Source organism: Vespula vulgaris, chromosome 16 (assembly GCF_905475345.1).
Source record: "Vespula vulgaris chromosome 16, iyVesVulg1.1, whole genome shotgun sequence".
Classification (NCBI taxonomy): domain Eukaryota; kingdom Metazoa; phylum Arthropoda; class Insecta; order Hymenoptera; family Vespidae; genus Vespula; species Vespula vulgaris.
This window is the reverse complement of record NC_066601.1, coordinates 4,841,850-4,857,633: the sequence shown is the minus strand read 5'-3', so window position 1 is coordinate 4,857,633 and position 15,784 is coordinate 4,841,850. Positions and strand designations below refer to the sequence as shown.

At 43.8% G+C, this 15,784-nt stretch overlaps 1 protein-coding gene across 4 annotated transcripts in view; it reads left to right on the top strand.

Annotated features, from left to right (window-relative positions):
• Positions 1-15,784, top strand: part of LOC127069727 (glutamate receptor 1) — a 131,949-nt gene that overhangs the window by 53,693 nt on the left and 62,472 nt on the right. Inside the window, exon 1 of one of the 4 annotated variants that reach the window (XM_051007107.1) lies at positions 10,825-10,842. The exons of the other annotated variants lie outside the window; for them this stretch is intronic. The gene's annotated coding sequence lies outside the window, so the exon portion shown is untranslated. Of the gene's footprint in view, positions 1-10,824; positions 10,843-15,784 lie in introns of those variants that run through there. 4 annotated transcript variants of the gene reach the window in all.

The following is a 15,784-nucleotide window of genomic DNA, read 5'->3' as shown; positions in this document are numbered from 1 at the left end:
AAGCACGACGTAGGCGAGAGAAAGAAAGCTGGCAACGCGTTTAGTCGTTCCGTTCCACGACGTGCTTCCGTAGGTCGCGCGTAAAAAGGATCGGCTCGCCTCGAATGGTCGACAACGGAGAGTGCGATAAAAGCGTGCGTGAAAGCTGCGAGAAAGGAACGATAAACGAGTGGAGAGTCGAGAAGGAGAAGCGAGAATAGGGGGACTGGGAGTCGTCTTGGATGGACCATCTCGAGGGTTTCGAGCAGCTGTTGCAGCGTGAACTTTAAGAAACTAGGGAGGAAGGAAGGAAGGAAGGAAGGAAGGAAGGAAAGGAAAGGTACTCGACGTAAAAGCAAGACTGCTGTTTACCGTTACGACCATAACCGGTGTTTACTTTCGTCTTTGGGACGAGTCGTGATCGAAGACTTTGGTCGTTGCGAGCGATGGACGGTGCGCAAGGTTCGCACAGTTCGCGAAGAAAAATGAAGCGTAGGTACGTTCGCGTTACTCGTTTTATTTCCTCGCGAACGCTAACGATACGTTCATCGATCGTGAAAACGATTCGGGTCGAAATATACGAAAGACGTTAGACGTAACGTCCGTCGGAAACGTTAGGTCTCGTTCCGTAGCAAGGAATGGACGCTCGAGTCTCCGGTTAGGCGCTACTCGAGGAGAGACAAGGTTCTTTCGACTTTAGAAGCGTTCTCTCGCAAAGCAGCGAGTTTATAGCAAGCTCTGTACCGGACGCTACGACACGCGTCTACGCGTCTCGTATACGCTTCGTCGTGCGTTAGCAGCAGCGTTGGCTCACCGAGAGGAAAGTGGAAAGCGTTACGTAGTCGGGTTTACACGTAGGTGTGCTTTACGATGCGTCCCGGGAGCGGTTTAACGGTGTGCGTGGATAAAAGGATCGGGATGAAGAAGTAGAAGAGAAAAAAGAGAAGGAGGAGAGAACAGAGGCTACTATCCAAGGCTGCTCATACCCTCTGGCTATAAAAATATAAGCGAGAACCATCGGCGGATGGTTCGTAAAGCCAAGGACGACAGGGATATGCTTTCAAGCTGCCTTTTTGCCCGCGAGCCTTCCCTCTGCGATTCCGTTTGAAACTCTATCCCCGGCAAGCGATCCGCCGCCAATTCTTTCCTCGAACCCTCCTATGTATCTTCAACGCGATCGAGAATCGCGATCGACGAGTGAAGGGCCGATCCTTGGCCTCCTTTGAGATCTTTCGTTCCTCTCTAACTTTGCGCCCTGTCCCGCTTTCTTCGCAATTAGTCTCTCGAAGATGCAAAACGTTGCCACGAAAATTCTTTAAATGCCGCGGCCTCGTTCGTGCGCGGTAGAAATTAAGAGATTTAAGGAAGACTCAAAGAGAGAAATGAAAAACAGAAAAAAGATGTCCCGACGGAATAGGCGAGGAAACGTTTTCTCTCTGTCTTCAAATGGCAAAGCTTTCTTCAAAGCTGTCTTCTTTCTTTTGCCTCTCTGCAAAGTCACGTTCCAAAGTCTCTTGCGATAAAATTAAAGGATTATTTTTCTATCTCGATGATGCGTCTAGACAGGCTGCCACGAAAAAGAGTCTTTTCCTAAACTTATTCGCGATGCGCGAAAGAAAAGGGAAAAGAGGAAATCGCCTAATGAGAAATCGAATGGATAATTGTCTTTCTTTCTTAGCCGACGAAATAAGCGGTTTGGCACGATGTTTCGATAAGATCTCCGCTCGATCGTTCGGCCGACGTCGTTATCGTCGTGGTCCTTGCTTTTCATGCAATTTGCATTATCCAGATGCGATAATGCACGATCGATCTAGAGAGACGCATACTTCCACCTACCTAAACGGGATATTGCTCTCGATAATACGCAGTGATTCTAACGGGGGATAGGGTAAGCGCGAAGAGGAAGTGCTCATGCGCGCGCGCGCGTACTCAGAGGGAGAGAGAGAAAGGGGAAGAGAAAATCGAGTACGAAGCCATTTTCACCGCGTGAGTGCGGTTAAGCACCGGTCGATAGTAATTTTCTCTTTTTTGCTTTCTTTCTTTTTCTCCATCCCTTGGCAGGTCGGGAAAGAGGCCGAAGTAAAATCATGAAAATGATCCACCTTTTTCCCGTGACAGGCCGGATTCAATTCCCTCTCTTCTCTCGCCGCGGCAGCACAATTACAATCAACGTAACGACATTTTCTAGAGCGTACCTACTCTCTCTCTCTCTCTTTCTCACGCGGTTTGACGAGCTCGCTTCATCCACCGCAGTAGCCAGCAGTAAGGCAGACAGCTAGGCAAGCAGACTGACTGGCTGGCTGGCTGGCTGGCTGGCTGGCTGGTAGATATTCCAAGATTTTTCTTCTTGCGTTTGTAAAATCCTGGAAAATTAGTCGACGTACGTCTAAATTAATTCCCACAGAATTTTTCTATGCATTGTATCTGGATCGAGTAAAGGAGCGTCGCGAAACTAGAAAGAAATCTTCCTACAAAGTTTTTTCTTCGTTTCTTCTTTGATACTTAAAATTTATTTCGAAAAGCCACGGAAAATTAAAAAGTATGTAATCTTTTGGATATACTTTACGCTCGGTGAAAGAAAACAAAGAATAGAAGAATGAAAAAGAAGAGGTAGAAAAAATGAAGAAAAAAAAGGAACTATAAGAGAGACTAGGTTCGAAATGCTAATATTACCGTTGTTTCTAGCGTAAGAGAATCGCTCGTTATTCTCTCTCTCTCTCTCTCTCTCGATGCGCGATGTCCGTTAGTTCCAGTCCTGGAAACACGATTTCCGTGAACGTGGAATAACGCAGCAGGCACACGGAATCGTATTTTCGACAGTGGATTACCCTTTCGAGGGCCGGGCTTTCCCTACACTCATCCTTCTCTCCCTTTCTCCCTCCTATCTCTCTCTCTCTCTCTCCCCAATTGCGCACTCAACGTTCGTGGTACGAGTGTCTCGGCCGCGATCGTTCCATTTCCGCCTCCATCAGCAACGCCGTTGCTGGTTGCTGTTCGTACCACATCACTGGTAAACGACGGTACCAGTAGTGGTGACTACTTCGAGGTTGGTACTGGTAGTACTAGTCCCACTACGATGACAACTATGACGACGTTGACAGCTGTAACGACGACGATCGACGACAACGACTATGCTACTGATGACCGCGCAAATGCGACTTAACTCGTTGATCCACGATTCTTACGATTAATAAAGGAAAAGGAAAAGGAATAAGAGACCGTGGAAATCTTAGAATAAAGGAAAGAAATGGAGAGAAAGGGAAAGAGTTAATACGGAATCTTCTCATTTACCTAGCGCTTTTTAACGTTTCCCACGTTGCGTCCGTGTCGGCGTCTCTTCTCGTCACGAGCTTCCTGTTTCCTTTTGCGCCAAGATCCTAATATTTCTTTTATAATTCGCTCGGAAAGTGCGCTACGGTCGCGTACGCCTGACTGAAGTTAATTCGTTAAGGGCCTAAGAAACGATATCGAACCACGGAGGAATGCTTTTACTTGTTCGAACGCGATGCCGCGTACGTAAACCTCCCTTAGGGATCCATGGAAAAATCGGGTAATCCGTCTGGCACGATTAATACGAGAATGGGATAGAGCGTATTACGAAGGAAGATGTATCGGACGAGAAAAAAAGAGAGGAACGATGAAAATAGCGACGGATGCTTTTTTAACGCGATGTCAAAGTTCGCATTTCCACGGATCTTTGAACGATGCTATCGAACGAAAGATTTCGAGCTATTTTCAACGTAATCGTTTTCTATTGTTTCATTTTTTAATATACAAAAGTAGAAGAATACGTCGCGAGAGCCGAGGTTTTCCTGCCGTTTAAAAATTCTTTCCTGTTGGACGTGATTACACTTAACGCGTGCCATACCCAACGGTTAGAACAGATACAGAGAGAGGGAGGAAGTCCCTCTGCAGCTATCTCATTCCTCATCCCAGGAATTAATTTATTACGGTGAAAAGAGACCGGAGGTGGGAGTGTTTGTCTCGCGCTAACGTTAACTCTCCTAATGGGTAACAATGTTTGCAGGGACCGTCACGGACGATGGAGCGGGAAAAGTGTGCGAGGTAGAGAGCGCGACGGGCGAGAGCGAAGACTGATGGACTTTTTTATACGGACTGACCTAATTAATATGTGAGATATAAGCGCGAAATTACGCGCGCAAAGTGCACGACGGTGGTTCGAGATTTTCCAAACGTTCGTTCCGATGTTGTCGATACTCTTTTTCGTTTTTTATTTCTCATAGCATTTCCTTTTATTTCAAAGAATTCGATCGTCCGTTCTCGTTTCGTTCGAAAGAAATTACGACGTTCCGAAGCAAGGCGTTATTACGTTCCCTCTTCCAAACGTTCTAAACAGAACGAAAAGTTTTCGATAGTCGATAGATATTTTATTCGCCGACCGAGCCGCGACGAGAGAAGTCCGGAATTTCAGTGACGCGAGATCATGCAAATTGCATCGGAAGCACCGGTCGACATACGTTGCGGAGCTTAAAGTATGAAGGACATTCTGTTTGCACGAGCAAAATCGATTACCCATTTACTCACCAGCAGCCGGTTTTTCGAGGAGAGTCTCCAATCGAAAGTTCGTCGCTTAATACGTGCTATATCGCTTTCGCGATCGGTTTCAATGAGATCGCTTACTCTCGACGGGAGAACGATTTCCAGAAATAGAAGGCTAAATATGAATTCATTCGTATTTATTTATTTGCTCCATAAACTTGAAAAGATCAAAAAACGGACAATGACTGGATTCTTCTCGAAGATCGCCATAAAGCAACGATAACGGACGGATTTCCGTGGAATCGTTACTCTCGAATCTGAAACATTGTAAACGCGTCATAAATTTCATGCCCTGTTTCTCACCTGATCGCCGGGAGAGCGTAAAACGCGACTAAAAAGAAAGCTGCGCAGCCGTGAATGCACGTTCGATAAAGCATAGCCGTCGTGAAAACGCGCGCGCGACGCTTTGTCCCTCTTTCGCTCCTTGTAAACTCAACCACCCCTCTTCGACTACTACTACCATCTCGTACCTTCTCTTGACTCTTCAAGGGTCTTGCAAATCATAACGCGGACATTGCGTAGGAGGGTGGCTTGTTGTTCGCAAGAAAGTGATCGGGCGGAATGCAAAAAAGGAAAAAGGGGAGAGAGAGAGAGAGAGAGAGAGGAAGATAGACCCAAACGTCCTCACTGAATTTTATGTCGTTTCCACCATTCGGTGGCTTCCATTTCCAGTCCGGCGCTAGCGACGATCGTAATTCAAACACGATCTAGGATATAGAGAACGAACGAACAAACGTCGTCGTCTCCGTTCGCTTCCTCTCTCTTACCTACACCTCTTCACGGTTTTCTCGCTCGTAACTCATGTCGACTCTTGGTACGTGGTTTTCTCTCCCCCGTACCTTCTTTTTCACCCGATAAATTCGATATTTGTTTCAACTTTTGTATCTACCTCTCTAGTGGAGACTCTCTCTCTCTCTCTCTCTCTCTCGCTAGCTATCTATTTATTTATCTATCTCTTGCCCATATAGAACGGTTGCTCTATCCGCAGTAGTCAGGACTTGCTCGAATCAGACGCTTGTTCTTTATTCCTCTCCCTTTCAACGATTTAGCCTCCCTTTTACATTCGCGTTCCTATCGTTTTTCTGATGGGCCAATGTGCAGCTCGCACTACACTCGAGACTCGTGTCAGACGCACGCGCCCGATGATGGACGTCTGCCATTACTCATCGCGAGTATAGACGTACATAGATATAAATGCGCGCACGTTTCTACGCGTAATTGTGGTAGGGTGAGCTCGCGCACATATAAATTGGAATTATAAGTAAGAATTACAAGAAGGACGTAAATACGTGAACCGACGACGTGAATATTTGATACGCGCGTCGATAAAAAACTTTGAAAGATACCTCGAACGATTTGTCGATGCGTTTATTATCGTTGAGCGAGCGAACGAGAAGATACTCGATCCGAAAGATCAAAGACGAATCTTGCCTCGATGTTTTGATTATCCGCGATCGAGTTTCTATCGATTCGATCGAAAGTGCTGCGACGATGTTGACGAGTGCTGTAAAGATTTGGTCCGGCGTGAAGAAGAAACGCTAATCGCTTAATAGATCGTTGGAGCGTTAGGACGAATATCTCCTTTGACTTTTCGAAAATGCTCCGGTTCGTTACTCTCCGCTAGTTGGTATTTTCCAGAAAATTCAAGGTTTATCGTTTTCGAAAAGTTTCAGGAGTTTCCTGCCTTCTACGGCGACATACATCGTTCCGAGAGCTCCGAGGTTCTCATATTATACGGAAAATCATAGGAAACGCTTCTATCTCCTCGTCGTGGTCGTTTCGTACAGAAACACGTACACGAACGTTGCCGCGGCTGTTTACGATAGCGCATCCACAGAACGAACCTTCGTAAGTACTCACGACCGCGAATCGTCAGGAACTCCAACGCAAAACTTTGAAAAATATATCGTCGCTTTATTGCCTGCGCGCATCGATGCGGATGAGAGGAGAAAAGGGATGACGAGGCAGGAAAAAGAGAGAAAGAGAACGTCGCTCAAAGTAGAATTATTTATGAATTATTTACGCGTAGGAGACGGGCAGTATGGTTTTGACGTCAACAAAACCAGAAAAAAAGAGAAAAAGTGAAACAAGAAACAGAGGAAAAATAAAAAAAAAAAAATCGTCGACGATTCGTTTCTCTCGTCTGCATATGAGCGTGCGAAGATTTCACAGTGACGTAGTCGCGTTTCGTTTCTTTTTATGTTTTTCTTTACACCGCTCGATGAAATTTGTTTTCACAGATTTTTTTATTAAAAACTTTTCCATCTATCTCGTACGTAAAAGTAGAAAACGTTCGTTCGTTCGTTCGTTGCTTTTCTCGTTTCCCTTTTATTCCGCGATAATGTGTAATTACGATACAAACGAAATACACGCGTCTTTCCAGATCCGTTCCCTTGGAAGCTTTCAAGACATTTTGACGTCGTTTTTTAATTATCCGTGAAATTTATATACCCGATGCAGCGATCAAACGATCGAGAGAGCGTCTCCTTTCTCGGGAAAAAATTCGATTACGCGCTCGGACGATAGCTTTGCGTGGCTTTGTCGTTCGACGGTTAAAAAGACGGTCACGCGTTTCATATGCATTGTCGTGACAATTACGAAACGCTCGAGGGACAACGATAGAGAAACGAATATCGAACGGTACGCGCTTCATAGTTTTCGCGTTTCCTCTGTAAGAAAACGTCGTGATATCGATACTGATATCGATATTGACTCCTACATGGAGTCAATTCTTCTTTCGTACAGTTTGAAGACTCCCTTCTATCGGCGGTGAAGTTAAAAAAGTTTAGTGCGTGTGTCTATATATATATATATATGTATATATATATATATAGCACACACATATATAGATGCCTATATATGTAAGAAAATTTAATCGAACGTTAACTCGATTAGAAACAGTGAAAAAATTTGAAAAGTTGTCCGAATATGACGGGAGGAGAGAGTCTTTCTAGTTAGGTAGTAATCTTTAGGATATTTTCGACGTACGAGTTTCATGTACAAGTTTAATCTCTGTCTCCTTGGGCTCGACGTTCCTGTCGAACCTACGAACCGAGATCCCGCTTTTACTCTCGCCGTTCTTGATAGTTATAAAATTTAATCCAAGTACTTAGACGTGCACGTAGCACGTTCATCAAATTTCTTGGTCCTTCTGTGCTTCGCTCGATATTATTATCAAGGATATCGAAGACAACCCTGTCTTTACGATCAACCTATGGCATACTTACTCGTCCTCGAGTCGCCTACGAAAACAAAGTCATAATGAGAATGTATGTGCTCGTTCATAATCCTTGAGTCGCTTTATTATTATGCAGAAAATAGCTGTACGTCGTATGATATATTTATACAAGTGTCGATAATAAAGCAACGTTTGCGGCTCTTTCGATCGTGAAAAATTCGCATGGTCGGAAATAATCTTCGCTTAGATCGTCGGCGTAAATCGAAGGTCGAAAAATATGAGGTACGTCGTATCTTTAGACGCTGTCCTTGGACGTTAAGTCGTCTCGTTGTATTTTTACGCCGTGGGGACTCGTTCGAGTGCGGGAATATTAACATAACGAGACAAGATAAAAAGATTAAATCAACGAAGATAGAGGATTCTCTATTAATTCTCGTTGAAAAGGCAATAGAGACGCGGAAGAAACAATGTTTATTATTCCGATACTTAAAACTCTAGCAGCTAGAGTTTGAAAGAGCTATTTCAATATTATACTCCAAATGCTTTATAAGATGAAGCACGTCGTCGTGCCTCGTTCTTGTTTCTACGAAAAAAGCTTTTATTCGTTTTTTTCTTCCCCTACTCAGACGCTGGCCGTATCTATCGGGCCAAACGTTTTCGATGTTGCACCCTCGCAATCAACGGAGTCGACGCGCGCTAGAAAATCGTATCCCGAAGCTATCGCGTCGATCGAGAAGAAGCATCCAGTTCGCTCAATCTCCTGCGAAATCGGCAGGCTTTTTCGCTTTTTCACTTTTTCGATTTTCTTTCATTCGCCATTACTTCCTTGTACCTACCTTTCGCTACAAGTTTTGCTGCTTCGTCTACCAACACATACCGTACGACAAAGAAGAAGAGAGAAAGAGAATTTCGCATTCGTCCACTCTGGTAATGCTCGTCGAAAGAGAACTGAAAAAGAAAAGTGAAAAAGGAGGAAGAAAGTTTTCGTGTTCTTTCTCTCTCTTTACTCACGCTGTCTCTCTGTTCCCTTCGTCGTCGGAGAAAGTTTTTTCCGAGCGAATATTTCGTTTCGCATCGCCGATCTTACAAATCTACACTCTTTTCTCCAAGTATCGCTCTGCGCTTAATCCTGCAATTGACTGGATAAAAAAATTTGTCCTTTTCGAAGTATCAATCAACGAGCGTTGCGTTTTTGATATTTACTAATGGCTGGAGCGATTAACGTGTACGCGTCAAATATTTGACGTTTCTTTTTTACACCGTGAAAGTTTTTTTCTCGATCGTTTGGCTGAAAATGTTTAACTGTCCTCCGCGCTTGGACGGAAGAGAAAGAAAGATTTTAACAAATTTCTCTTTTCTTCCACCGTAGATAACTTTTATAGGTTTACTCGATCGCGGTTGATGCCTAAGCAAACGAAGTTTAACCAGAGAGAGAAGGAGAGAGATTACTCCGATGGATCGATGTCACTTTGATAGTTTTTTCGCCTCCTTCCGGCTGCTCGTATCCATACGGAGAGAAGCAAACTCTCTCCGAGAGCCGAGACTTTTTACGTTATGTGGACAATGGATCTCCCGTTGTTTTCGCAGTGAAATGCGGCCAAGATAAGGAGACGAAGGAGTTGATAGGAAGGTCGAAGAGGTACGGTGGAAAAATAGGGAGAAAAGTTCCTTCGCTTGAATCGTATTTTCTTGGATTGGAAGTCGCGGAAGTGCACGATTTAAAACGATCGATCGACTTTCGGAATCGGAAAAGAAAGAATCTACCCTTTTGACTCTCCTTGCTCGGCCGTCTCCCACATTCTATTCCGGCAATTACGAATTACGTCGACGGAGAAGGATGTAGGATAGACTCGAGGACACAAAATTTCACGAACGATCGGCGATAGATGTTCGCTCGTTCGTTCGCTCCTCGCGTCATTCCCTTTCCTCTTTGTAAAAGGAAAAAGAGAAACGGTAAGGGACGAGTCGTGAAAGTTGGCTTTGTCGCCTCTATATCATCGGCACGCGGTCGCTAATCTCTCTCGTCGAAAGAAACTTTTCTCCCACGGGAACGGTAAATCAAAAACTTTTAAGGCCACAACGCGCGCCGTTGTGCGTTGCTAACGCGTTAAAAGACATCTACGGCGTGCCTTTTCTTTTACCTTTTTTTTCCGCAGCCGCCTCGATCGTATTAATCTTCGATCGTTGATAACATCCGATTATCGCTTTGCTATCGATTTACGCTTGAAAAGAGCCGCGTGAGTTTCTTTGAAAAGTGGTCCAAGACAAAAGATATCTAATAATGTAGAGAATATGAGAGAGAGAGAGAGAGAGAGAGAGAGAGAGAGAGAGAGAAAAGAATCGATAAACTTTCCGCTTTCGTTCGGATAACGAGAGAGCACGCGGGGTATATAAAAAGGTGGAATAAGGACAAGGGAAAAAGAGAAAGAAAAAAACTCTTGTTAGCGAGAGAAAGTCGCCGAAGAAAAAAGGAAAGGGAGGACTGGATCGAAAAGAGAGGGAGAGTCGTGGGACGAATAGGACTTATTCCGCTTGATCCATCCTACCTACGTACGTACGAGTCCCGTTCGATCGACCGTCCGTCAAGGATCTAGTTAGTCGAGCGAACGCGGCCCTATCCGAGGGTTCCTCGGTAGAGTGAGAGAGACAGTGTGCCCGTGCGCGCGCGCACCCTCGTCTCCTCTACGTGTATACGTAGCTGGAGGCCACGGCTGGATAAAACCGTCCGCTATATCGTTTGATTCAATATCGCGGCCTCGGAGGATTTATATCGAGGGAAAATTGCGTTAGCAACAGCTGCCGGTAGCCTTCCATATACCTACCTCTTAACGCGCACGAGATCCCGTTACCTTGTAAGACGTGTTAATAAAGCCACAAGCCCGAGAAACACCGAGACGTGCCAACGTGCCCTTCTCTCCTGGCTCACGTAAGCCCGTCCATTCAGCGATCTTAAAGTCTTTCCTTCTTTAAAGATTCACCGATGGAAGGCGGAGGAAAAGGGCAGGGGCGGGTGGGTGGAGACGGCGCAGACCTAACTTCTCTCTTTACGACGATTTACTACTTCCTGAGCGCGTCCCGAGCTTCCGACGATAAACTCTGATGGATTCCCTTACACTGAGTAGAACGTATGATATAAGTATATATTATATTTCACATACCCGTATTTATTTTTATAGAGTGAAACGCGTGATTCGTTGGACTTCTCGAAACGTTTATAAAGATTTATTAGGCCAAATTTAATGATAAAACGACGATGTACCGACGTTGTACGCGTCGGATATATGTACGTTCTATCAATTTTACGTGCGCGTACGTAGAGATGTGCTACGAGTACGTTTATTTTTTTTCAATTTGCCTATAGGATGCGCATAATGTAGATAGATATTATTTATGTTTTCATCGAAAACAAAGTAATTTTGATAAAAAAAGTAATTCTGACGAGAATATTTTAATCGCGAATACGGAACAAATAACCGTATCAACGGCATTTTCAACGGAATTTACTATTCAACTTGACATTTAATTAAAGCGATCGGAATCACTCGTAAAAGCGAACTCGTTCGGAGAGGAAATCATAAAACACGAAGAGAGAGAGAGAGAGAGAGAGAGACTTAGGTACTTAGAAAATTCGCCAAGTACCCAGCGGCTCTTTCTGGCGTCAACTTTTCACTTCCGACTGGAAAAAGGAGAACTCAAGAAAATAAAAAGAGGAGAATAATTTTACATTTCTTCGCGACTCTCTCCCTTTCCTCCTGAAACGGACATCGGGTGATATCGTTAATACTTTCTTAATTCTCTTGAATACAAATGAGAGAAGAACGCCTTTTTCTACCCCGTCGTTTTACCGCGAAGAAAAATACACTCGACTTTCGGCTTCCTCGTCTGACCAATTCGTCGCTTGCTCGTTGTACGACCAAGACGAAGAGATAATACGTTTGAAAATGTTTTCGTTTTTATTACGAATAAACAAAATGGTTCGATGAAATGATTAAGTATCGAGACGATGATTCACTGAGCTCGTTATACAGAACGATTGCAGTACGATATTATTTATTTTTCTTTTCGTTTGCTTTTTTGTTTTATATTTTCCTTTTGTTTTCTTTAGTAAACGACACGGCAAATCTCACGATTGGTTCTGATATTTTGTCATAAACGTACAAAGTTTTCGCAACGTTAAGTACCACCATCATTCGTTTTAACGTTTCTTCGTGGATACGACGAATGCCAAGTTTCTTCTTTCCGCGAAAGGAAAAACTATTCCCCTTCCTCTTCCGCTTTCTTTTCCCTCTCTTTCTTCGCGTTCACGACTAACGTCAGTTCGAATCGTTTCGTCCGACGTGCGTTTCCACTGCGATGATTTCTTCTCGGACATTCATGCGGTATTAAAAGAAAAACGAGAGCAAGAAGATTTTTTTACTTTTTCACATATGATCACGTTCGACGATCGTTCGTTTCCAAATGCCGCTTTAAAATTTTCCGATTGCGCCATTGCGTGGCAAACTATAGCGTCGGTTGAGCCCATAGTTTTTCTAAACTCGGAAATCGAAGTACGGATATGCCAGAGTTCGATAACAATAGCTAAATCGTTCCTGACCAAACAAATACCCTATCCGTTGGACTTTTGGAAATTCCTAATCTAGACGGGGAACGTCGATCGTGCAAAATCTTCGTCTTCCTCTCTCTCTTTCTGTCTCTTGGAGAGTTCTTTTCTATTTCCTTCGATAGTCGTCTCTTTCGAAGACCGATAAGCCGTCCGAGCGACGTACTTGGCTCTCGACGCAGAGTGATAAAAGTACGAGTATGAGCATATATCTCGAATGACGCTTATAATATATATATATATTTTTTTGTACATGTTACAGAGTGTAGTAATAAAAATAATCACCTCGAATAACTTTATACTCGCTGTAAACGTCCGTAATTTTGGTACATTTTGCAATTTCCTCCTTTCCAATTTCTCTCGCTAAAGGAATCGCAGACGATAGAAGAATCGTTAATCGTGGAACCACGATTTCTCGAACCCACGGATGGTTCTTTCCTTTTTTCGATCCGCCTCAAATCGTCTTATGATATTATCGAACCATTCTATCCTCTATACTTGAAATATATCGGATTGCCTATCACGAGTCGAAACTATTCTTGTTTCGATGTTAATCCTCAAGGAGATCGTTTTGCTGAACCGTAGCGACCATATAGGATGCTCATACGATTTTCTATGAGGGCTCTGTAAAGACGCGAAGTAAAAAGATAGAATTTATGGAAATTGTTTCGGGCAAAGGGGAGTAGAAATGACGGGGAAGGAAGAGGAGGGAGAGAGAGAGAGAGAGAAGAAAAAGGAAAGAGAAAAAGGAAGATGGGCTAGGATGGCAAATGTAAACGAGCCGGCTATTATCGCGTGGACGAAACTTTATTGTCGGTCCCACTCTATTTACGAGCGTCGTAACCGCCGTTTGAGAACAATGCGGACGCACGGTTAAGCACGATCAACGAACGATCGCCGTAACATGGCTGCGTTTACTTCCAATAAAACGAAAACTTTTGTAGTACAAGCCGTTGCATCCATTCTCTCACGCTCTCTTCTTTTTCCTGCATCGTTAAAGAATCGCTATTGTTAAAAAATATTCTAGCCGACCCTGACGCAGAAATCTCGTTTGGTCAGTTTTATCTCGAATCGACAGATTCGACCTTTATGAATCGTTTCTCGCGTAGAAAAATGCAGAGAAAATATAGAGAAAAGGAAGAGACGAAGATGAAGGGAAAGGATGGAATAATAAGAAGAATATAAATAAGACACTCCGGGCGATCGTGCCTAAAAAAGGACAAAGTTTACCCCAATAGTAATATTTCTATTCCCACCCTTCTCCCACGAACGGGGAGCCAAGATTTCACTCTCCCTTTTATTCCGGTTATTTCATATCTTCTTCTCTCATCCTCATTTCTGCTTTCAACCTGAGATAGGTACTGACATAATTTTCTGAGATAGTGCCAGTCCCTTCCTTTCTTCTCTCTCTCTCTCTCTCTCTCTCTCCGTTCCTTCCGGCTTGAAGCTCACGGCCACGGTGGCCATCTCGTCGTCGGTTTCTTTTTTATTTCTTCTCCACCTTTTCCTCCCTTTTCCATCCCTTTCCTGAAAGCTGAAAGCAAAAAGGCTATATAAGTCGGGCGTTTCGAGCATAGCTCTGTATCTCTTTTCTTCTTCTTCCTCGTTATTTCTTTATTACTTTGCCAACGAAAGATTAAGTTTGTATATGTTTGTAAGGAAATTGCAATTCCTAATTCACGACGAGAGCCATATATTTTTCGTATAATCAAACTTAAGATCGAGGTGTTAATTTGTAGAGAAGTAGAAACTTCTTCAACGGTTGTTCCCAAGTAGCGATCATTTCTCGATCGGGTCAAAAAAGGAAAAAGGAGTCAAAAAAGTGCAAGGAGTCACGTTTGCGATTTCGATACGATCCAATTCTGTTCTCTCAATGTCAGAACTTTCTTGAATTCGTCACATTTCGAAGCTCGAGCGAGAGAAATAGAGAAAGGGAGGGCGATAAGGGAGAGATGAAGATAGCGGAAGCTATAACTTGGAAAAAAATGATTTCGCTCGACGTTACGAGCGAAAAATCGTAAAATGGTACGTGTTTCACGTTGGTCGCATAACTCTTACGATATATTCGATTCCTTCGAAAGGTAGAAATGTTGCGAGGAATTGGATAGAACACGTAATAAGAAACGAAATCTTCGGAAGCTTTTCGTCCATCGACGTAGGACGAACCTTTAAGACTTTTTTCCGCGAAGAGGAAAAACATAGAAAGAGAGAGAGAGAGAGAGAGAGAGAGAGAGAGAGATACGAAAGGGACTCTTTGCGACTTTTATCGGAAAGTGATATCGGCGAGACCGCAGGCACGGCACTTTCGAAGAACGACTAACAAGTCGGGAAGGTTATGTTCGGTTGGCGACTGGGAGGAAAATGGCTTGGAGCTAAGATCGGAAGGAGTAGTAAAAGAAGAAGAAGAAGAAGAAGAAGTGAAAGAAGTGGAAGAAGAAAAACAAGAAAAAAAAATAAAGGAAAGTAGAAGGGAAAGAAAAAGTCAAAGTAAGTAAAGAAAAAAAGAAAAACGTCGATAAGAATAAGGAAAGATAGAAGAGAGAGTTTGAGGAATACCTCGCGTTCCTCTGAAAGACTTTCGGAGAGCGGAGAAAAGAGTGAGCGAGTGAAAGAGAGATTGTCCGATGACGTCGTCGGCAGCGTCTTGGTCCTTGAGTTTTTCACACTATTTCTCTTCTCTAGTTTCGAGCCTCGTCGTCGTTGTCGTTGTCGACTCTCGTCATCGTCGGTGGTCGAGGAGAACGAAATTGTGCGGGCCAGCCACTGAATTCAACGACATGGAAAAGCCATTCTTCCATGAAAAGAACTCGAAATCGTTCCGTCACTGGCACTACCACCATCGACCATACCAACCACCGGATGCGTACGACCGACGTAATCCGCGTGCACAGCCCGCATCGTCGAGCCACCTCTCTCTCCCCTCTATTTTTCCTCTTGACGCCGATTTCTTTTTTCATCGTAGAACAGTCGGGTTTGCCGATAGTTCATCCACCTATCTCTCGTTCTTGCCTCTTCTTTCTCTTTCACCGATCGTTTAGCCGAAATTAACCATTTTAACAAAGACACTTTTTCTTATCGTTGAGCCTTTCGAGAAAAGAGCAAAAAATATGTAGGTAGATAGGTATTTTTTTCAATTTCTTTCTCCTTTGCTCAGAATGTTTGTTTCTATTAGCCAAAGCGAAACAAAAGGTCTGGCGCAGTGCGTCGATAGGCTCTTGCAAGCCGGTATCCTTTGCGGTTAAGCATTACAGCCGATGCACTCGAGGTAAGTATGTACGAGGTCGTACTTGGAAGCTTGCTTCGTGAGAGTGAAAGAGAGAAAGAGAGAGAGAGAGAGAGAGAGAGAGAAAGGAGAGAGAGAGAAAACTGGCAAAGACCGTATAACGGGATAGTAGTAGCAACAGCAGTAGCAGTAGCAGCAGCAGCAACGGCAGCAACCGGCAAAGCAATAAACCTCCTTTGCTCCG